The 23,143-nt window shown below is 38.1% G+C and overlaps 1 protein-coding gene and 1 pseudogene across 5 annotated transcripts in view; both read left to right on the top strand.

Annotated features, from left to right (window-relative positions):
- MAGI2 (membrane associated guanylate kinase, WW and PDZ domain containing 2) overlaps positions 1 to 23,143 on the top strand; it is a 1,467,283-nt gene that overhangs the window by 302,326 nt on the left and 1,141,814 nt on the right. The gene's annotated exons all lie outside the window — the stretch shown is intronic.
- Positions 20,724 to 22,118, top strand: LOC117073704 (annotated as a pseudogene). The gene has a single exon (XR_004433323.1). The product of XR_004433323.1 is annotated as a keratin, type I cytoskeletal 18-like (transcript).

Below are 23,143 nucleotides of genomic sequence, written 5' to 3'. Positions count from 1 at the left end.
TTTGCCCACTTCACTGTCTTCCTAGTCCTCCAGCCATAACTCACCTTCAGAGGAGAATGCATTTTTACTTCATTTTCACTTAGTTACTCTTATGCTTAGGTCTCATTTCAGAGTTGATTGCACAGAGACCTTTCCTTCTGTTCCTGTGACTAGACCCTGCCCAGTCTATGTGATTTCATGACTCCAGTAGGTTTGCCTTCAAAGCACTTCTCACAATTTGTAGTTATCTATTTGTAAAACTATTTTATTATTGCCTGCACCCTGCTAGAATAACTGTGAGCTCCATGAGGGCAGGCTGTCAGTCTGCTGCTGGCCAGTGCTGCTCAGAGCCTGGTGGGCATTCAAGGAACAGTTGCCGAGCAAGTAGCTAAATGAAGTTCCGGACGACATGAAATAAATGTCTTGTAGAGCTGACTAAATTTAGAAGAACTAAGAATTTTAATCATATCAAAATTGAAAGCATTCTCAACTCTCCTGGGTATTTATTTGTTTCTGAGTTTATTGATGTCCCTTTCACTAGAATCTAGACTCTACCAGGAAGGGGTTCTTATCTCTTTGTTTACCATTGTATACTTGGTCTATGAATAAATGATATTATATTTGTCTGGATTTATCCAAAGCTTATTCTAAATGCTTATGATACCAAAATTAATAAAATAGAAATTGCTATATAAAGAAGATCATAATATAATTGGAGATTTAAAAAATTACAAATCATTGTTTTGTCTCAGAGGATAATTTGAGGTTGAAATTGATACCTTGAGTCTGTACTCAGTTTATCTTGCAATTGGAGATAGAGATGAAAGTTCTCTATGATAAGGTCTACTGCTACCTCATGCATAGAGAACATGTATGATGTGGGTATTCAGAGTTAAGGATGGACTCCACCTCTAAATCCCAGACCTGTCTACTCTACATAAACACCTAGAGAACTCTGTAAACCTAACAGGTTCCAGAATCTTATAGAAATTCATCTTCAGTGTGTTTGGAGTAGAACCTAAAAATATATGTATTTTGAAAGCACTTCCCACCTCCCTGGAGCTCTGATACCCACCCATGTTTGGAAACCACCAGACAATTTTGCCTGGCTCAGGAAAAAAAAAAAAAAAAAACAAGAAAACACACACACACACTTCTGTGTTTTGTGTTAGCAATGAATTGTAGGTAAATAGCACATACTTGCATAATTTAAATCTCAAAAGCAAGAGTACTTTTCCTTAACCAAGCTAGATCTTAAAATTGAAGCTTGTACTTTTTAAAGTTATTTATTCAGACATAGATTTAGTTTTCACTTATCAATCCTTCCTACCAAAAAGCACAAGGTACTTTCCAAATATTAACCACAGGAGAAACATGAGTCTTGACAAAAACACTGTCAACTAGATGAAATGTTTTTAGTAAATGAAAAAATATAATTCTGCTTTTCAAATTGAATTTCAAATGATGTTTCTTTCTCTAGTGTTGTGTGAATCTGTTTGCTGCTTTGTTGGTTAGGAGTATTTTACTTACACTTAGATACTCTTCTACATACTGGCAGTTGAAGATTCTCTTTTCCCTGTGATTCCTTTCCTCTTTACCTTTAAATGAGAAACCACACATTATTTCCATTATTTACATAGAAGAAAGGGAGTTGAAGTGCTCCTTTACCATTCCTCCCAAGGTATCTTAATTTATCCCTTTTTGATTGTCTCCAATCATCCTGAAGTGGTGTCCTTGAATTTCAAAATTAGGACAGGTTTTGATTCATGTTCTGTCATAATCTACTGTCACACCATAATTTTCTGGACTTTAGACACAAAAGGGGAGTTTGTGTCTTTCTACCTTAGAGGTTTTTTCCACCTGAAGTAGTTTCATTTTTATAAATCCAAAGGGAAGCCACATGTAGACTTGTCTCTCCACAAGCACCTTGTTCTCATCTTATTTTTCTTATTACTCTTCTATCAAATTTGCCTGCTCTAAGTTTTGTTCTGCTGAAGTCCAGAATTCAGCTTATTTTTCCCTTTAGAATAATTTCAGAAAATGACTGTATGTAAAAATTAGTGGTTAAAAATTGTTCAGTGTCCAGAGGGTATTTCTAATGTGTACTCAGTCACGCTATACTTGATATCAGGACCTAATTTTAATGGTAGTAGTTCAGGCATCCAGTTCTCCCTGTGTGCTATCAGGGATTCTGAGAATATTTAATGTAAACTGGAGAAATGAAGAATAAGGAGCTTTCATAACAAAATTTAGTTGCAAGTAAATCATTAGCATTCTAATATTGTAGTACCTAGCTTAGCTAGATAGGTCTGCATCATCAGATATGCCAAATGTTAGATTGTTCATCTTTTGATATAATTAAGAGATAATTTTTCATAAAAGCACATTCTGTATGGTACAAAAACAATTCAGTAGGTTTCAAGGTAACAAGATAGAAGTTACTTGAAATTCCAAAAATTTATGTAATAAAAAAGCTTTTCTTGAATGATATATTTTTTGAATGATCTATTCCTGAAAATATGTAAGAAAGTACATAGCCATCTTTGTCTGCAATAAAATGATGATAACTGGTAATTTCAATAACAGAAGCAGCACTGAGGAAGCTAACATTTTTTTTTAAAGTCTGCCTGATTATCTCAGAAAAAGAAAAAAAACAAAAAAACAACTCTGTGAGCCCAATTTAAGTGAATAAGATAAATAAATGTGAAACATTTTCAAATGAAGCTTTTTAAATGCCTTTAGCTAGATAACTTATTTTAAGATGTTTTATTAGTCAATTTTTAAAAGAAGAATCCATTACTTTATAGAAAACCTGAATTTTTCCATATAACTATCTAGTAGGGTTTAGTTGCTATTGGTTCTATAGTCTTCTCATTGAAAAAATTGTATAGTCCCACAAATTTATTTCAAGCTTGACATTCTGAAATATTTGAATTGATAAAAAAGAAGGGAAAATTGAATTACAGCCCCCTGATATGAAATATCATTTAACATTCTGGGAAGTTATATTATTAAACATTTATTCCACAATCAAAATTCTGCAAAAATATCAAAATGAAGAAAAATAGTACTTTTAGAACACGCTATTTATGTGATTAAATATATTGATAAAGTTCTCTTTCATACAGAGACAAATGAGTCATTTGACAAGTGTAAAATTCTGCCAAGTGTTTCTTAACTTCAGATTTATTTTCGGGAAAAAGGTCTAGAAAAATATTTTAACTTTATCATCAGAAGAGAATCGGCAATACATCTATGGAGGGAAGATATTTATGGGTGTTTCCACCATCTTCATCAAGATATCAAAAAGAAATGTACAAAATGCTAATATTGGCTATTTTGGGATGCTGAAGTTATGAAAGATCTTGTGTTTAATATGTACCTTAAAGGCTTTTTTTTTTTTTTACCATAAATTTACCATTTTATTTAGGAAAAGAAAGTGTACACAGAAGTTTAGATACAGAAAGGAAATCTCTTGGCTCTAGGACTGCTCCATGGATCTGCCCTCCTGCCTGTCCCCACCGTGGTTGTGGTCTGGCTCATCTCCCCAGCTAACTCTCATGCCATCTTTCTGCCACACAGACCTGTGGCTGGTTAACTTCAGCTCACCCTTCCCCCTGCCTCTTACACCTCATCTTCTGATCTCATCTAGGTTAACAAATCCTCCCCTGTATAGTAACACTTGTAGGTCTCCTATTGCTTAATATTGATAGGAAAATAATGTTTCTGAAATTTCCTACTAAAGTCTTTCCTAATTTCAGACATTTAAATACCATTTTTTAAAAAATCTGAGACTCTGCTAAATACTACTTTTTTTGTTAAGTTACTGACTTTTCAAATATCTTGAATATATTTATTTTTAAAAGAAACCTTATGTCCTTATTGTAAATTGAAACAAGGCAATAACCCTAAATTCCTGCCAGATATTCCTACCTAAGGCTCTGAGTCTGAGGCCCCCTGGATTTTGGCTGGAAATATGTTTGCCAGTAGTAGAAAGATAGCACCAAACTGAAGGTTGCTTCTTGATATAATCAAAAGAATTGGAAAGGACTAACTCATTATATGATTCAATTTCCTTCAATGCTGAGTCCTTGAGCAACTGAAAATCATGGCTCCCTCCTCCAGTGAAACCATCTCATGTTTGGGTTAAGGCTGCTCCACTGCATACCTGTGTAGAGCGGAGTAGGGAGCCACCCAAGAAACATGGCTCATCCCCTTTGAAAGAAAATGAGCCCATCAATGACCAGAGCTCCACGAAAGAAGGTGTCTGCAAAGGTTACACATCCAAAATCATCTTATGAGAGGAGCCATTTAGCCTGTAGAGTTAGCAGTGGCATGTGGTAATCAGCATTGAGGGTATGAAAACCTGTCATGTGAAATTATAATGTGGACTTGTTTGATTGGGTGATAGAAACCAGAGGTAAGATCAGGGTCAGGAAGATGCCCAGAAGCATATTGTGGTTCTCTCTCTCTCTCTCTCTCTCTCTCTCTCTCTCTCTCTCCCCCCCTGTCTCTGTCTCTCTCTCTCTCTCTCTCTCTCTCTAAATACATACATACATACATACATACATACTTCCTAAAGAGTGTGTGTGTGTGTGTGTATATATACATATATACATATATACACACATGTATTTCCTAAAATGTAGGGCTATTTAAAAATAACATTGACACCCTAATGCCCCAGAAAATAGACAGTGGAGGGTGAATGATGCAAACATGGTATTTCCTTCCTTCCACACTCTCCCGAATTCAGAGGGAACAAATAATTATATATATATATATACACACACACACATACATATATACACACACATATATATGTTATCCATATATATCCATCTATATATATGGATAACCCCCAAATAGTATACAATACAGAGAGAGGGCCAGAGAAAGCCAGGGCTTTGTACTCAATTCAAGAAACTCTGGGTTCCAATCTGCTGCCCACATTTTATTCACAGACCCTCTTCTTTCCTGGTATGGTAGAGAGCCTGAGAGAGACCTCAAGCACAAACACTTCTGTGGCCAGAGTGAGTTACCTCTGAATAAAGATGACAAATGGGACCAAGGATTTCACAGAGCAATAAAGAACCAGTTAGAAACTTCCAAATCTAGCAAGCTTGGAATAAACCCAAACAAGAAGATATATGAGGTTTACAATAAAGAACATAGTAAAACAGAAGAAGCAGAACCACATAGAATGGTTAAATGCTGAGAGGTCACCGTAATTTCACCCTTTAGGGGAAATAGTTAGGCAGTTCACCCAGTGAAGGCCAGTCACTGACACCTAGGTGGGCCTGGAGAGTGAGATAGAATTTCTACCCAACATCACTCAAGACATAGATTCAACTACAGGAATTGGCATTCCTGTAGGTATTTCTAATCAGTGAGAAGCAAAGCATCCTAACAAGGTTCACCAAAGGGTGAACAGCCCACATTCTCTCTGTCATCTCCCATCTCGTTCCAATCCAGCCCAGCAATAAATGGTCTGATTGCTTTTGCCATGCCCATGGAACAGTCATGAAGAGCTGTTCTGAAAATTTCCTTCTGATAAAAATATGTGGGAGCTGGGCTTCAATGGGCCACTGACAAGGTATTCTTCCATAAGGGAAGTGCTTTTTATCGAAAGGCAACCCTCTCCTGTGCTCCAGAAAGTCCCATTCCATCTCTCAGTGAATACACAGAGGCTGTGAGTTAGGAACCCTTCATCTATGTACAGTAGCAAGCAAGTCAGTGTTTCATAATTTATGTCAATGTATATGATGCCTTAAACCCAGGTTCTGAGCCCCTCAGAACATACAAGCTGCGGCTAGAGCAAGACATACCTGGTCAGAGGACAAGGGAGTGACCCGCACCCAGGGCCTGGCACCTGACCCACTCAGAGCTGCTGACACCCTCATGCTTTGCGTTCTCCCTGCTCCATTCTCCTGTCCCTCCTGCTCCATTCTCTGGGGAACGAGAACATGCAACTCCACAGAGTCTGTTTCTGGAGAGGGGCAGAGAGAGAAGATGTGAAGTGAGGGAAAGTGAAGGAAAGAGAATGCAAGATGAGATCCGGTTGGCAGTCAGAGTGTTAACCTGTTTATCTGGGCCCTGGGGTGGACATCAAAGGGTTCACTGACATCTTTTGTTAAGGGATAGACTTTGAGGCACCGACCCTCCTGTGTCGTCTGTGCAGGTGCTCTTTGGAGTTGAAGAGAGTCAGCATTGGTTCCCAAGCTAAGCAGCCCAAGCTACTTTCTCAACCTGCAGAGCTATGCTTACTGCTTTTAATGGCTAGAGGAGGCTCCACTAGGGCCCAAGAGTGGGCGTGACTTGTGGGAAAAGAAAGAGTAAAGCAAGCTTAGGCTTTATTTGGGAATAAGTGCCATTTACTCCATGATGATTACTTCATATATTATTTTCCTGTTCCTGACTCTTGGTTTATTAAATCCTGGAAAGACTATTTCTTAAAAAGTAACATTTATTGAATATTTTTTTTCTATGGGCTACACACTGTCTGGAATTATTCTTTGCATGTGTTAACCTACTGAATCATCATCAAAATCCTATGCAGTTGACACTGTGATTCCAGTTTTACAGATAAGAAAAGTGAAGCACAGACAGTTCAAATGAGCATCCCATGATGGGTAGTAACTATTAGACCTGAGATATGAACTCAGGTGGTTTAATCGTAGATCCTGCATTCTTAACACTTTGATATTTCTCAAGTAATCTAGAGGAGACTCTTGCTTCAGGTAAGAGGTTGAGCCAGTTACATAAAGCATAGTCTATTGGGACAGAAAGACTAAATATCTTACTCTATCAGGGCAGACTTACACTGGAATAGCAAAATTCCCCTATTAGATGGAAAAGACATTGTCCATTGTGTTAGCCTGTTCTCACACTGCCAATAAAGGCACACCTAGACTGGATAATTTAAAAATGAAAGAGGTTTAATGCACTCACACTTCCACATGGATGGGGAGGCCTCACAATGAAGATGGAAGGCGAATGAGGAGCAAAGTCTTGTCTCACATGATGGCAAGCAAGAGAGCTTGTGCAGGGGAACTCCCATTTATAAAGTCATCAGATCTTGTGAGACTTATTCATTACCACAAGAACAGTATGGGGGAAACTGCCCCCATGATTCAGTTATCTTCACTGGGCCCCACCCTTGAAAAGTAGGGATTATTACAATTCAAGGTGAGATTTGGGTGGGGACACAACCAAATCACACCATCCATTAAGTCATATCAGTCAAAGATTGGACCCTCTAGAAGTCAAAGGACACAGGATAGGTAGTAGGAAACCAAAAATGTCCAGATCATAAGAGGCAACTTCCAAAATAAGAAAGCTGAATTTCAACACATGAACTCGTGCGAACAGCAAGAGCCAAACAAGAATGTGAGTGGTAGGAAGCACAAAAATGTGTGGATGCCTGATTTGAAAAAATCCAAACTTAATCTTCTTCTGTGTTTGCTAAAGTCTAATATTGCTCTTCCTCTTCCACATCCCAACTGAGTCCAATTTTGCATACCTTGGTTTAAAGCTTACACAATAAGCATTTTTCTCAAATAGTAAGCCAGCACACCCATTTTGGATTGTAGAATATGAACAGAGGTTTAGTGCAGCTTTGAGTTTCTTTAAGGAAAAAACAAACATCTCTTACATCACCCTCTTCAGTTCCTACCAGTAAAATTGGGGATAACAAAAATGAGGGTGTGGTAACTGAGTTTATTAGTCCTTGAAAATGCATCCTTCTCCCATGCCCCAAATCCAGATAGCTGAGTCAGGAAGAAATGCCTTCTGTGGAGCAGGGCTCTGCATGAGCATGACTGTGGATGCATGACACTCTATTGGTGTCCAGTGACCAAATTCCTTAATCATGAATTGAATTTTTCTACTTCAACTAGCATCAGCCTTGCTTAGAGAAAACAAATGTGCTAGACATAATGTACTTCTGATTACCTAAAAATAAATTCAGAAATTAAAATCCCTGGAGATTTCAGTTCTGGAGTGGCAGGGATTCAGAAGCCAGATGCTCTGTAGGCTTTTAAAAACAGACTATGTGAATACCAGCATTAGTTTTCTATGGACTGATAGTGCAACTAGTATGTATTTTATTGACTTGTTTTTTCTAACTTGTATTTTCACAGCAGGAATAGATTAGGTCTTCCTGTTTGCTGTCCCTAATTCATTTGCTCTTTTTTTGCAGATGCTTGCTCAAAAACACATTTTGTTTAGTTGTAGGTGGTTTCTTGTTTCCCAGCTCAAGGATGACATTATAATATTCCCCTATTGAGACCAAATCAACAGACTATTATTTTAGGGACTCCTGTGTTCTGTCGAACATCATGCATCTTCTAGTATTACCTGAACCTTAGAGAAATGAATAGGCTATAAAATATGTGGAAGTTTTTTTTTTTAAAAAAAACAAAAAAACACAAAAAAATGTCTCTTTGGAAGGAAGGTGAAATGGAAGACAGGAACAGGTTTAAATGTATATTTCTAACAGAAAAATAAAGTAGGAAGAAAATTGCTTCTTAAATCATGCAATGTTCAGAAGCAGCGTATCTATTTTCTAGGAAGTAGTAGACCCTTTCTTATACTGAAATTACGTTAAATAACAACTTCCCAGTCCTAAAGTCCAGATCAGCTCCTTCATTTTTGTGAAGAAGAACCTTGTCAACCCTTAGAAAAACATTTCCAAACCCAGCAATAAAGTCAGAAATTTCATTTCCATAGAAACCAAAAATGAAACAATCTCTTTAATGTGAGTGCAGAGCCACAGTTGGAGCAGCAGCACATTTCCTGACTAAGATAAATTGTCACCCCTAATATTCACAGAAACAAATAGGAAAGATAAATGGAGGGGTTGGGAAGGGCATGTTAAAAATGGAAGATTCTACAGAAATTTTAAAAGGCAAACTGTGACTCTTTTAACTTCTCGCTTTGGAGCACTAACTGTTTGACCTTTGGAAGCTTTGCTTATATCTTTAATCATCAGTTTCTTCATGTGGGAAATTAGAGTAATAATGCCAGTCACCTGCTTCTTAGGTAGTTAGCACTCACAGTGAACTCTTCCTATGTAAAAGGCATAAAGTGATTTTATTAGTCCATTCTTGCACTTCTATAAAGAAATACCTTAAACTGGGTAATTTATAAAGAAAAGAGGTTTAATTGGCTCACAGTTCTGCCGACCTAAAAAGGTAGCATGGCTGGGGAGGCCTCAGGAAACTTCCAATCATGGTGGAAGGGAAGGCAGGCATGTCTTGTCTTACCTGGCTGGGGCAGGAGTAAGAGAGAGAAGGGGGAGGTGCTACATACTTCTAAACAATTAGATCTTGTGAGAACTGACTCACTATTATGAGAAGAGCAAAGGGGAAATCTGCCCCCATGATCCCACCAGGCCCCTCTTCCAACCACTGGGGATGACGATTCCACATGAGATTTGGAGACACAAGTCCAAACCATATCCGTGCTTTATATGAACTTACTCAGTTCTCCCCGTTATACATATTGTGTAGGTAATATTAATAACTAACAATTACATGATGCCTCTTATGTGCCTAGCACTGCTCTGGGTACTTTGCATACATTTATGAACACATTTTATTTGTGAAAACAATGAGGTAAGTACAATGATTGTCCCACTTTATAGATGAGGAAATGGCAAAAAGCAAGTAGGATACTGTATGTTTGCTAAGGCTGTGAAGTGTTCTATATAATAACATAATTTTGTTATTTTTAGGAATTATCTATCTTCTGTGTCTGTAATTATATAATTCCTTTCTTCCTACTCCAATTTGGAAGATAAATCTTAACTAAAATGGTATTTAGTACATGGCTTAATAGTTTCATATAAAATACATACTTTATTTTACATTTTAATGTTATATACTTTGCATGATAGTAATATTGAAATTTTAAGGGATATTTAAATATCATATAATTATGAAGTATTGTTTTAACTATTGTTCAAAAGCTTTTAAAATTACTAGAATTGCAATCTGTGCTGAAAAGTAGAAGCTCCCATTTGTTCTATATCTAACAAAACACTTAAGAGCAGTAATACACTGGTCCCTGCTTTAGGCCATTGGTCCTGAAGTGTTGTAGGATTTGAAGTTCAATCTTAATCATCTACATCAGCATTGGGATATTGTGGTCAGAGTTTTACACTGTATTTATTATTATTTGAGTTATATTACCAAAGCAAATGGAGCATGGTCATCTAAAATTGAACATAATAGGTGCTCATTTAAAACTGTGAAAATGTGTAATTTAATCAACACAATTCTTTAGGATATGTTTTTAGCTTAACAGATGTTACAACAAACCTGTGTTTGCATAGTTTCATCTCTTCACATCACTTAATATTGAAACAGAGTATTGTCAAGTTATCCCTAGCTATTTTCCTAGAGCCCAATATGAAGCACACATAATTATTCACTTCTTTTCCACATCCGTCTGCTTTTTGCATCTAACTTACTACTATGCCTAAGTCAAAACCAAAATTATTAGCAGCACTATGTAAAACTGTGTTTAATGTTTTTATCTAGAGAATGAAAACTATGTGTACTAATTAAATACAACTTACCACAAACATTTTTTCTGAATTATAATAAATGAAGAGAATTTAAAAGCCATCTCTTTTACTGATCTTTTATTTTCACTCCTTGTTCAGTTATCAGAACAAAACTGCAAAAGGCTTTTATAAAAGAAGTAAGACAAGGCATTGCCTGAGATGTCATGTGAAGCATGGCATATGGAAATGCAGCTGATAGTAGTGTCAGAAAGATGACATGTGTCACTTGTCAAAGAGCAAAAAGGGTGGGCTCCATGACTGACATGCTGCCTGTTTATTGCATGAAAACTTTCCTACTTCTCTGCTAGTGGAACAGGGACCATGACTGAGGATAATCAAAACACGAGAAGGGTGGGAACAATTTAACACATGCTGGGTGGGAGGTAAAACTGAGGAGATAGATCCAACATGCTTAATGGTAGAGTGTCAGGCAAGTAAAATAATAGACTCTTCAGGTCTCTGGACTTGCTCTCATTTTATGTTCTGGTAAATGCCTATATATCTTTTAAGATTAAACTCACATCTTGACATCATCATTATAATATGTAATTGTCATTATTCACACATCCACATGCACACACATGCACACTCACAACAAAACATTCTCCATGGTCCTCTTTCTAGAATGGTATCCCCAAAACCAAGGCATGCAGCTGTAAGGTTGTGGTTCAGTTTAGAAGCATTTTTTCCTGTTAAAGAAAAACTGTAGAGTTAAATTCTGTCTCAGTCCTTTTAATAGCATAAATTTATATTAATGTAAACCAAACCCAGGTGTTGGTAGAGTAAAGAAAGCTTATGAGAATGCACACTTTAATTCGATAGGAGTTTGTAACAGTCACTGGTGTATAAACATGAACCAATAAAGATATCCAAATAACAGAACAGATAAAATAAGTGGGAAATTAAAAAATGAAAATGTTGTGAATTTACCACATGAAAGTTTATTTCTAGTTAGACCTCAGTGGTCTATATTGTCTGTAATTAAAGCCACAATGTGTAAGACCTGGAAACATGTATAACCTCACTCAGCAAGTCATGATTATGGGAAAGTGTTTATTTTGTATCTATTTGTTTTGTACCTGTTGTACCCAACCAACATGTGTGTATGGTAAATAACCTGGAAGGACAGCTCACTGGATTCTTCCATTGAGATAATATAGGCAAAATGAACAAGACTAATATTAGTCTACATAAAAGTATTGTATTATGTATTAAAAACCAGACATTTTATTGATATTCAGGACATAAGGTATCCTATGAAACTGGAGCTAGATATTGAAGCTTGAGCCTCAGCTAAGGAGATGTTAAGCATTTATGTAAATTCAAAAGAGCATGGCAACTCTTCCAGATCTGCTAAACAAAAACACGAGCAAAACCAATGAGAAGTCAACTTTGTAATGGTGAATAATGGGGTAGCAAGAAGCTGGAAAGTCTGGAATTGACGTTTTGGATGTTAGTGAACACAACTTTATTTGGCCATTTGCATTGATTATTGAGGCAAGATATAGTACATTAATAATTATTGACTTTTGAGCAAAGAAATAAAAAACAAAGGCCCAAAGGAAAGTTAGTATAACAATGTTGTGTATCATTATTTTTAGAAGTAATGAGAGATAGGGGAGAGATATAGAGGCAGCAGAGAATAAGTTTGGCTCTGAAGTAGATGTTATATTAACACATGTATGAGGTGGTGAGAATTTAGACAAGTTGAAATGGCAGCATGATACAGACATTTGAAAGGGAAAACTGGGAGGACTCGGTGAGTTTCTGTATAGTGAAATATATGAAAAATCCAAGAGCCATGTGTTTTCCTTTATCTGTATTTTCAGTATCCAGCACATCATCTGCAACAAAGAAATCATTTGGTAAATGTTGCACCTGATGAAGATAATACAAGACAGGAAAAGGAAGGAGTTGAAATAAGAATCCATGTTTTTGAAAAACTATCAAAGGAGGAAGATACTGGGGTTATGAGGAGAAAATATCTTGCCTAGAAGAAAAGTGTTTTAATTTGATAAATGTAGGATTTGTGATGGTGGTGAACTATCCAAGTAAAAATGTCTTATAAACAACTGAAAGGATTAGAAAGTTTGACAATTCATTTATACAAATTGCTTTTTATTTGAAAACCTAGAAATATTCAGAAACTGATTAAGGCACTATACACTTGGATTAGTATTGATGCTATAACAAAACCAAAGACTTCATATTCTTAACAATGTTGCCATTGCCAAAAGTAATAAAGGAGACAATTTACAATTTAAAAATTGTGAAATAATCTCGTAATTTTTTACATTGTAATTACATACTATGCCATTTCTTTGAACTTTAGGCACTAGTATAGTGGGAGAACAATGATATACCAAGTAGATCAAAGCTATATTAAGAGTAATTTGAAAATATACCCTAAAATTTGTAAATAACAATTTAAAATATTGATTATGGTTCGTAATCTGATATTTAGATCGAAGGCTCTGAGAGAAACTTACAATCTTTGTGCTATTTTGACTTTTTGATGCTCAAAACATTCATCATGAGGTCAGAATTACTGTTTTTCATTGTCCTTTCCATATTTTAAGGTTTCAAATGACTTCTTGTATCTAGTTATTATTTTTTAGAGCACTACAGACAGTCTTATTTACATAAACAAGATACAATAATAATTAATATGGTCTCAGAGGAGAGAAACAACATTTCTGAGACCTATTAATAATGGGGCAGAGAGGAATTCATATTCTTTTGAGGAGCTTATGAATTTAAAAAAATTATAATTCCTAGACTACATAATTGAGAAATAGGTATGCAGAGATTAAAAGACTTGCAAAAATATAGTGAATCAATGAGAAAATGAGAAATAAACACCCAATTTTTAGATAAAATAAAATCTGGACCACATCATTTCTCCACAAATAAAAATTGCTTTAAGCTAGCAAATGTGATTGGCTTTAATTATCAGAAGTCAAAACCTGGGGGAAATCAAATGACCTATTTAAAGACCTGGCCAAAATCTTAATGCTCTCAGAGGCTAAAGGGGATGACAGATGTATTCCAGGAAAGTCGAAGCCCATCAGTTGTGTTTACCTTTATGAAGCTGCTGGCTCCCAAGCGGCATGGGATCAGAGGAGCATTTAAGGAAGCCATGCCCTGCTACAGGCTCATATACATTACTGAAATTCTAGGCTTACTCCAATCTTCACTTGGTTTCCATTTACTTTCTGCAAGGATTGTAAATAAGAAACATGCTCACTATGACTGCAGGCGTCTTGTAATCACTGAGATTAACCATTAGGCTCCACATTATGTTTTTTTGGTTCATTTGTTTAAACTGCTATTACTGTGCAAACAGCCATTGAATCCAGGTAATAATGTGACTGTTGCTTAGTGATCTAGAATTATAATAAAGAAGTAGACATGTATCTTCATTCACTCAGTTCGTGTATAGAATTCCCAGTTACCAAATTTCCCCCTTGCTTCCTGATAGCCTTCCTTAGCTATGGGTAATACTCCTGAGACCAAATACAATTCTCCCACTTGTCTCAGAATACCTGGCACATAGCTGCGGTTCAGTAAGTGGCAGTAATGAGGGAAGCCGTGTATCAGAGTGGGATCCTTCAGACGCTGGCTTGAATTGTAACTCCCTTGTGTGTCTGCGCATGTTCTGTATCCACGTGTAAACTCCCTGAGTCCCAATGTTATGATCTGTAAAACAGAGAAAACAATATCACCTTTGTAGAATTGTTGAGAGGATTATAGAAGAAAAGACCTTAGCATGGTAGGTAGTGCTTGATGAGTGGTAAATGAGTGTCAGGTATTGGAAATCCTATTAGATTAACCCTTTTAGGTAAATAGAAATAATAGGAACTTGGGTTACAAACATGTATTTGTTTTCTAGGACTGCCATAACAAAAGAGCACAGGCTGTGTAGTTGAAACAATTGAAACATATATTCTTGTGGTTCTGGAGGCTAGAAGTCCAAGATCAAGCTGTCAAGAGGGTTGGTTCTTCTAAGGCCTCGCCCCTTAACTTGTAGATGATTGTCTTCTTTCTGTGTTCCCAGATGGTGTTTTCTCTGTACATGCACATGCCAGATATCTTTGACTCTTTTTTTTTTTTTTTGAGACAAGAGTCTCACTCTGTCACCCCGGCTGGAGTACAGTGGCACCTTCTTGGCTCACTGCAAGCTCCACCTCCGGGGTTCATGCCATTCTCCTGCCTCAGCCTCCCCAGTAGCAGGGACTACAGGGGTTCACTACCACATCTAGCTAAATTTTTGGTATTTTTAGTAGAGACGGGGTTTCACCGTGTTAGCCAGGATAGTCTCGATCTCCTGACCTCGTGACCTGCCTGCCTTGGCCTCCAAAAATGCTAGGATTAGGTGGCGTGAGCCACCGCACCTGGCCATCTTTGACTCTTTTTATAACTACACCAGTCATATTGGATTACAGCCCCACCCTTAGGACATCATTTAACCTTCATTACTTATTTAAAGGCCCTGTCTTCAAGAACAGTCCCATTGGGGGTCACGGCTTCAACCTATAAATTTTAGGGGAATTCACTTCAGTCCAAAATAGAATACCATTGTTCAAACATAGTTTTACATTTGAATGTGGAATGGAGGGCCTTGAGAGAAGCCTATGCGACTTTCCTAATCACTCTTGTATTCATACATGACAAATTTTATGAAACAAATGGTCTCAATTTTCCTTGGACTTAGGAACTGAAACATTGGGTAGTTTAATTCCATTGCACAGAAAGGGAATACAGTTTTAAAGAAGAGGGTCTCAAGCATTGAGCATAATAGTCAACTGTGTAGCTGTAGTTTACTTAAAAGGCAGTCATAGATTCCACCCAGAGAATATGAGTTCTTGAGCCTGGTCTGTATTTGTTTCCTATAGCTGCTATGAAAAAAAAAAAAAAATTACCACAAACGGAATGACTTAAAATGATGCAAATTTATGATCTTACACTTCTGGAGGTCAGAAGTCTGAAAGGAGTCATGTGGGCCAAAATTAAGAGTCAGCAGAGCTGCATTCTTTCTGGAGACTCTAGGGGAGAATCCATTTCTTGCCTTTTCTAGCTTCCAGAGGCCAGCTACATTCCTTGGCCTGCAGTCCCTTCCACCATCTTCAAAGCTCATTATTTCAACCTGGTACCTGTCTGTTGTAAGGACACTTGTGATTACACTAGGCCCACTAGGATAATCCATGTTCATCATCCCATTTATAGAGTCTCAATTTAGCAATAACTGCAATGTCCTGTGTGCCATGTATGGTAGCTGAGATTCACAGCTTCCTGAGATTAAGACATAGACATATTTTGAGGCGGGGGGCATTATTCTGCCTCCCAGAGGGTGTAAGAATCTGTATTTGGGCTAGATATGGTGGCTCATGCCTGTAATCCCAGCGCTTTGGGAGACCGAGATGAGTAGATCACCATGTTGGCCAGGCTGGTTAGGATAGTCGAGACTATCCTGGCCAACATAGAGAAACCCTGTCTTTACTGAAAATACAAAAATTAGCTGGGCGTGGTAGCACCTACCTATAATCCCAGCTATGCAGGAGTCTGAGGCAGGAAAATCACTTGAACATGGGAGACAGAGGTTGCAGTGAGCTGAGATCATGCCACTACACTACACTCCAACCTAGGAGACACAATGAAACTTTGTCTCCAAAAAGAAAAACAACAACAAAAGTGGAAGAAGCACCTTGTATGTCCCCTCGGCAGTCCAGGGTGTGGAATAGAACTAGCAGGATTAAGAGGTCCCATGGCTTCCCTCAGAATGGCCATTAGAGAGTTACCTGCCTGATGAAAACAATAAATCCTATGAAAATTGTTAGTGTTTGTATGTTAGCACTGACTATGAAGGGCACACAGTGATTAGCTTTAGGTAAACTGAGCCCACTCTTTTCTCCCCTCTCAGAGAAGGGTCTTATGGGCTTGGAGATTTCTTCTAGCAGGAAGTCCTTTCCCACTACATGAGCCAGAGAAAACAGCCATCCCAGCCTCAGTCAAGTCTCAATTCAGCCTCAGCATGAACCCAGAAGGCAGAGATTACAGTGAGCCGAGATCACACCAGCTTGGGCAACAAGAGCAAAGCTCCTTCTCAAAAAAAAGAAAAAAAAGAAAAAAGAAGAAGAATCTGTATTTGATGCAAGTACAGTAACAGATTTTCCTACTGGTGGACCCCTGGGCAGGGAAATGGGAGGCATCAGGGAGTTATCAGGTCTGGCAGGTGTTTCATCCCCAACCTTCTCATTCTCGTCCTCTTCCCTACTCAAATTATTACTCCTGCCTTGTGCACATATATGTGTAAGGCAACATTTCATGCCTTGTGAATGACACAAATACTGAACTTTTTAAAAAACTCAATTACTTCCATCATAAACCTTAGTGTGAAAAAAGTAAAATGAGTAGCCTCATATAACAAAATGTAACCAGAGCACTTAGAATTGTTCAGTCAAAAAATTTTCAAAAATCCAAAGGAGAAGAGTTCAGTCTATTTGAGGGTATCCTAGAAGAGGTAATATTTGCCATCAGTAGGTCTGAACAGGTGTCAGGATTTATTTAGAAGAATTTCTTCCCTGGGCTAAAAGAACACATTGACTAGTGTCTAAGAAGAGGCAAATATGAGGTTATTTCAGCAGCTGATGAGAGGTGGAATTAGGCTGAACATATGGGAGACAAGGTGCTAGTCCTTGAATGTTCACTGCACATTTGCATGTCTTTCTTACTGCCCTCACTCTCTTCACAACCAAGGCAAAATTATGGCAAATGAGGCTATTGGAAATAAGCGGGAGTGTATCAAAGACACAATCTAGATTAAAACTTAGCTTTCTTGGCCCCAGGTAAGTAGACATCTGACTGAAAACCTTTTACTTTGTACATAGTGTTGGATGGAAATAGGAAAGACAAATGTAAGACATTTGGAATTATGTTACTATTTTCATCTCCCTCTGGTAAATTTAAATGTTAAAAATAAGACTGCATACAGTGCCTTTTGTGTCTGTCTTTCTTTCTTTCTTTCTTTCTTTCTTTCTTTCTTTCTTCTTTCTTTCTTTCTTTCTTTCTTTTTCTTTCTCTCCCTCTTTCCTTCCTTCCTCCCTTCCTTCCTCCCTTCCTTCCTTCCTTCCTTCCTTCCTTCCTTCCTTCTTTCCTTCCTTCCTTCCAGAAGATTTTACTCCATCACTCAAGATGGAGTTCAGTGGCATGGTTACAGCTCCCTGCAGCCTCGAACTCCTGGGCTCAAACGATTCTCCTGCCTCAGCCTCACAAGGAGTTGGGACTACAGTAGTATGCCACCACACGCAGCTAATTTTTTAAACTTTTTGTAGAGACAGATTCTTGCTATGTTGCCCAGGCTCATCTTGCACTCCTGACCTCAAGCTATCTCTCATCCCGCCTCAGTCTCCCAAAATGCTGGGATTACATGTGTCAGCCACAGTGCCCTGCCCAAAGCCTTTTTGTAAAGACTGTTTTTCAGATGGAGGAAGAAACAGAAAAGGAGGGGCTAGCAACAGACAGGAGAAGCAGAGGAGGACTCTGGGGCTGAATTCACCATTTTGTCTAAAAGCTATTCTTCCTCTATCCCATAAATTGCCCTATTTTTTGACCTGCATGTGCTATCAATATTTATATTTGTTTGTAACTCTTGTTACACAAGAGTTTGTGTTGTTTCTGTATATCCAGGGAGTTATATGTCTCTGAGAGTTTCTTCCTTTGATAAGATGGCTACAAGAAGCAAACAAAAATCTATGTAATTTCCTTTTGTAACGCACCTTCTACAATATTATAAATAATCTGATCATTGATATTTACTTCAAAATAATATTGGAATATCTCTTCAATAACTTGATCCATTTCCCTGATACTGCTTTCTTTCTACAGTTTTTACTGTCTCACTCAACTTTACCTAAAATTGTGCTGACCACCATTCTTAGTCCTGTTCCCTTCAGCCACTTTACATATAAATCATGTCCATAGTCAACACCACCTGATACCATAGTGATGGTGGACTTTTCGACACTGTGCAGACAGACTCATTCTCCAAATATAGGGCATCTCTAAATTATATTAAAGGAAAATTATTCCATTCTTTGTCATCTATTCTTGCCCAGCCAACCCCACAACACTATCTGTCTCAAAAATATTTGTGTTATGTGTTTTGCTTTCCCGTTAGCAAGCCCTTGCTAATCTAACCCTCTATTAATACACAAACAGGGAATCATATCTATTATCTGAAAACCAGCCAATGTCAAAGCCTTCTATTGAAAATGCCAATTATTTTATGCTGTTAGCAGCATTTTGTTTACAAACATTCCTTCATACTTGGCATCTAATTATACTCAGCTTCAGGTATTCTAATATTCTCTACATGTTTGCTTTCCTTAAATCTTAATATTGATTATTGCAAAGCAATGTGACAATATTGGAACATAGAATTCATTGGTTATTTTCAGTTTGGTTGCCATAATTGACTTTTAAAATAATTGGAAGGGAAAGAAAGTTTATTTTTCCCTACTTAAGTATGTGTGATATACAGAAGGTAAGAGATTGTTTGAAAGTTGTATATAGAATTGCCAGTTGATATGATGGGCTATGAGGCTTTCAGCTGAGATACATTATACCAACCTCCTGAAACTCATCTAAGTGGGAGGGGTCAGCAAGCAACAACCATACCATCTTTAAGCTTCTACATGGAATTAGAGAGTTGAAGATTTAGGAGTAAAAAAGTTCTACTGAAAAGTGAAAATTTGATTTATCATTACTAAAGAGGGTTTGATGAGAAATTTATAGACAAAACAGACACTTGTGAGAGTTTTTAACAAATTTTTATCTTTTGATTATTAGATCAACTAATAACTGAGTATTCCACTATATCTTCAGTTCATTTTCTGTAATCAGATTCAAGATAAAGTAGGTACCTAGAAGACCCCTAAAAAGTCAGTATTGCAATTTTAATTTGGCTTGCAATTCAAAAACATCTTAATAGACTAAGATTTTAACTTTAATCATTTGAGATTTTGGTTTAACATTATTGATATCCTACAGTACAGAAAAACTTCGCATTGCTTTGTCTTAGGCTAATAAGAAAAACGATGAACACATGGGTATGTATTATACAATGATGCAACAGAAGAGACGAAGTTGTGAGACAATGGTTTCCAACATATTTTGAAAGTGGTAGACACTTTAGTTATTGCAGGGGTCCCAGTGGTACCCCTGGAGTACTAGGCATGGGGCATACAAAGGAACCTTCCTGTAAGCAGTTAGTTTGATGCTCACTTTGAGCGGGTATCTTGCCTGCATTCCATCTGAGGATGCACCATTTTGGGTTGTAGCGCTAAGTATAGTAGTAATTCTATCACTGAAAAATTTTCCGTTACATGCTTTTTATCTTTATTTTTGGTGTTATCTTATGGGATGCAATGGATTTTGGTAAAGTATTGGTTAAAATAAATTAAAAGTTAGAAAAATAATATTTCTAATGACAGTGATTTTCAGAACATATTGATATAGAATATATAAATACATGTTTCTAGACTGTAGTTACCAACACAGCATGGTACTGGTATAAAAATAGCGACATGGACCAACGGAACAGAACAGAGAACCCAGAAATAAAGCCAAATACATATAGTCAACTGATCTTTGGTAAAGCAAACAAAAACATAAATTAGGGAAAGGACACACTATTTAATAAGTGATGCTGGGAAAAGTGGCAAGCCACATGCAGAAGAACATAATTGGATTCCTGTCTCTTACCTTATAAAAAAAGTCAGCTCATGATGGATCAAAGACTGAAATATAAAACCTGAAACTATAAAAATTCTAGAAGATAATGTTGGAAAAGCTCTTCTAGACATCGGCATAGGCAAAGAATTCATGACTAAGACCCCAAGAGAAAACACAACAAGAACAAAAATAAATAAATGGGACTGAATTAAACTAAAAAGCTTCTGCACAGAAAAAGAGATAATAATCAGAGTAAACAGACAACCCACAGAAACGGAGAAAATATTTGCAAACTACACATCTGACAAGGACTAGTATGCAGAATCTACAAGGATCTCTAGTGAATCATCAAGAAAAAACAAATATCTCATCAAAAAGTGGACAAAGGACATGAATGAACATTTCCCAAAAGAATATATACAAATGGATCGACAAAGCCTGAGTCCTGTCGTCTCGCCTTCCTCCCATACAGCATGTGCTTCACCACTCGCTCCGCCTTCTCTACCAACTACCGGTCCCTGGGCTCTGTCCAGGCGCCCAGCTACGGCCCCCGGCCAGTCAGCAGCGCGGCCAGTGTCTATGCAGGCGCCCGGGGCTCTGGTTCCCAGATCTCCGTGTCCCGCTCCACCAGCTTCCAGGGCGGCATAGAGTCCAGGGGCCTGGCCTCAGGGATGGCCGGGGGTCTGGCAGGAATGGGAGGCATCCAGAACGAGAAGGAGACCATGCAAAGCCTGAACGACCGCCTGGCCTCTTACCTGGACAGAGTGAGGAGCCTGGAGACCGAGAACCGGAGGCTGGAGAGCAAAATCCAGGAGCACTTGGAGAAGAAGGGACCCCGGTCAGAGACTGGAGCCATTACTTCAAGATCATCGAGGACCTGAGGGCTCAGATCTTCGCAAATACTGTGGACAATGCCCGCATCGTTCTGCAGATTGACAATGCCCGTCTTGCTGCTGATGACTTTAGAGTCAAGTATGAGACAGAGCTGGCCATGCGCCAGTCTGTGGAGAATGACATCCACGGGCTCTGCAAGGTCATTAATGACACCAATGTCGCTCGACTGCAGCTGGAGACAGAGATCGAGGCTCTCAAGGAGGAGCTGCTTTTCATGAAGAAGAACCACGAAGAGGAAGTAAAAGGCCTACAAGCCCAGATTGCCAGCTCTGGGTTGACCGTGGAGGTAGATGCCCCCAAATCTCAGGACCTCGCCAAGATCATGGCAGACATCTGGGCCCAATATGATGAGCTGGCTCGGAAGAACCGAGAGGAGTTAGACAAGTACTGGTCTCAGCAGATTGAGGAGAGCACCACAGTGGTCACCACACAGTCCGCTGAGGTTGGAGCTGCTGAGACGACGCTCACAGAGCTGAGAGGTACAGTCCAGTCCTTGGAGATCGTCCTGGACTCCATGAGAAATCTGAAGGCCAGCTTGGAGAACAGCCTGAGGGAGGTGGAGGCCCGCTACGCCCTACAGATGGAGCAGCTCAATGGGATCCTGCTGCACCTGGAGTCAGAGCTGGCACAGACCCGGGCAGAGGGACAGAGACAGGCCCAGGAGTATGAGGCCCTGCTGAACATCAAGGTCAAGCTGGAAGCTGAGATTGCCACCTATCGCTGCCTGCTGGAAGGTGACGAGGAATTCAATCTTGGTGATGCCTTGGACAGCAGCAACTCCATGCAAACCATCCAAAAGACTACCACCCGCCGGATAGTGGATGGCAAAGTGGTGTCTGAGACCAACGACACCAAAGTTCTGAGGCATTAAGCCAGCAGAAGCAGGGTACCCTTTGGGGAGCAGGAGGCCAACAAAAAGTTCAGAGTTCAAAAAAAAAAAAAATATATATATATATATATACAAATGGCCAACAAACAGGAACAAATGCTCAACATCACTAATCATCAGGGAAATACAAATTAAAACCAGAATGAGATACCACTGTACTCCTGCAAGAATGGCCACTATTAAAAAGTTAAAAAACAATACATGTTGGCATGGATGTGAAGAAAAGGGAATGCTTAGACATTGTTGGTGGGAATGTTAGTTAGTACAACCTCTCTGAAAAACAATATAGCGATTCCTCATAGAGCTAAAAGTAGATCTACTTTTCAATCTAGCAATCCCATTACTGAGTATCTACCCAAAGGAAAAGAAGTCATTATACAAAAAAGTCACATACACCTGTGTTTATAGTGGCAAAATTCACCATTGTAAAGATGCAGAACCAACCTAAGTGCCCATTGACTAATGAGTGGATAAAGAAAATATAGTATATATACACCATGGAGTACTACTCAGGTATTAAAATGAACGAAATAATGTCTATTGCAGCATCTTGGATGGATCTGGAGGCCATTATTCCAAGTAAAGTAGTACAGGAGAACCAAAAACCATATGTTCTTACTTATAAGTGGGAGCTAAGCTGTGAATAAGCAAAGGCACACAGAGTGATATAATGGATTTTAAGGACTCAGAAGTGGGAGGGTGGGAGGAGGGCTAGGGATAAAAAATTATGCATTAGGTACAATGTATACTACTTGGGTGAAGGGTACACTAAAATCTCAGAATTCATCACTATATAATTCACCCATATATGATAAAATCACTTGTACCCCAAAAGCTATTGAAATAAACAAATTTTTAAAAAGCCAATGCAAGTGATCTACCTTCAGCAAGATATTACCATTTATCACATTAAATTAATATTATTAATTTGAGTTGTATTGGGTTTTAAAGTGTTATTTGTATTTATTTTGTAACTTTGTTGCGGTTTGCAGTGATAAAATGTTTTATAAAAGCTAGAAGAAAAATGAATATCTGGTTTTATGTTTACACATATTTAAGTAATATTACACTAAATATAA

Source organism: Trachypithecus francoisi, unplaced genomic scaffold (genome assembly GCF_009764315.1).
Source record: "Trachypithecus francoisi isolate TF-2019V2 unplaced genomic scaffold, Tfra_2.0 Lachesis_group4, whole genome shotgun sequence".
NCBI classification, from domain to species: Eukaryota; Metazoa; Chordata; class Mammalia; order Primates; family Cercopithecidae; genus Trachypithecus; species Trachypithecus francoisi.
The sequence above is the reverse complement of the archived record's forward strand: the minus strand, read 5'-3'. Positions and strand labels throughout refer to the sequence as shown.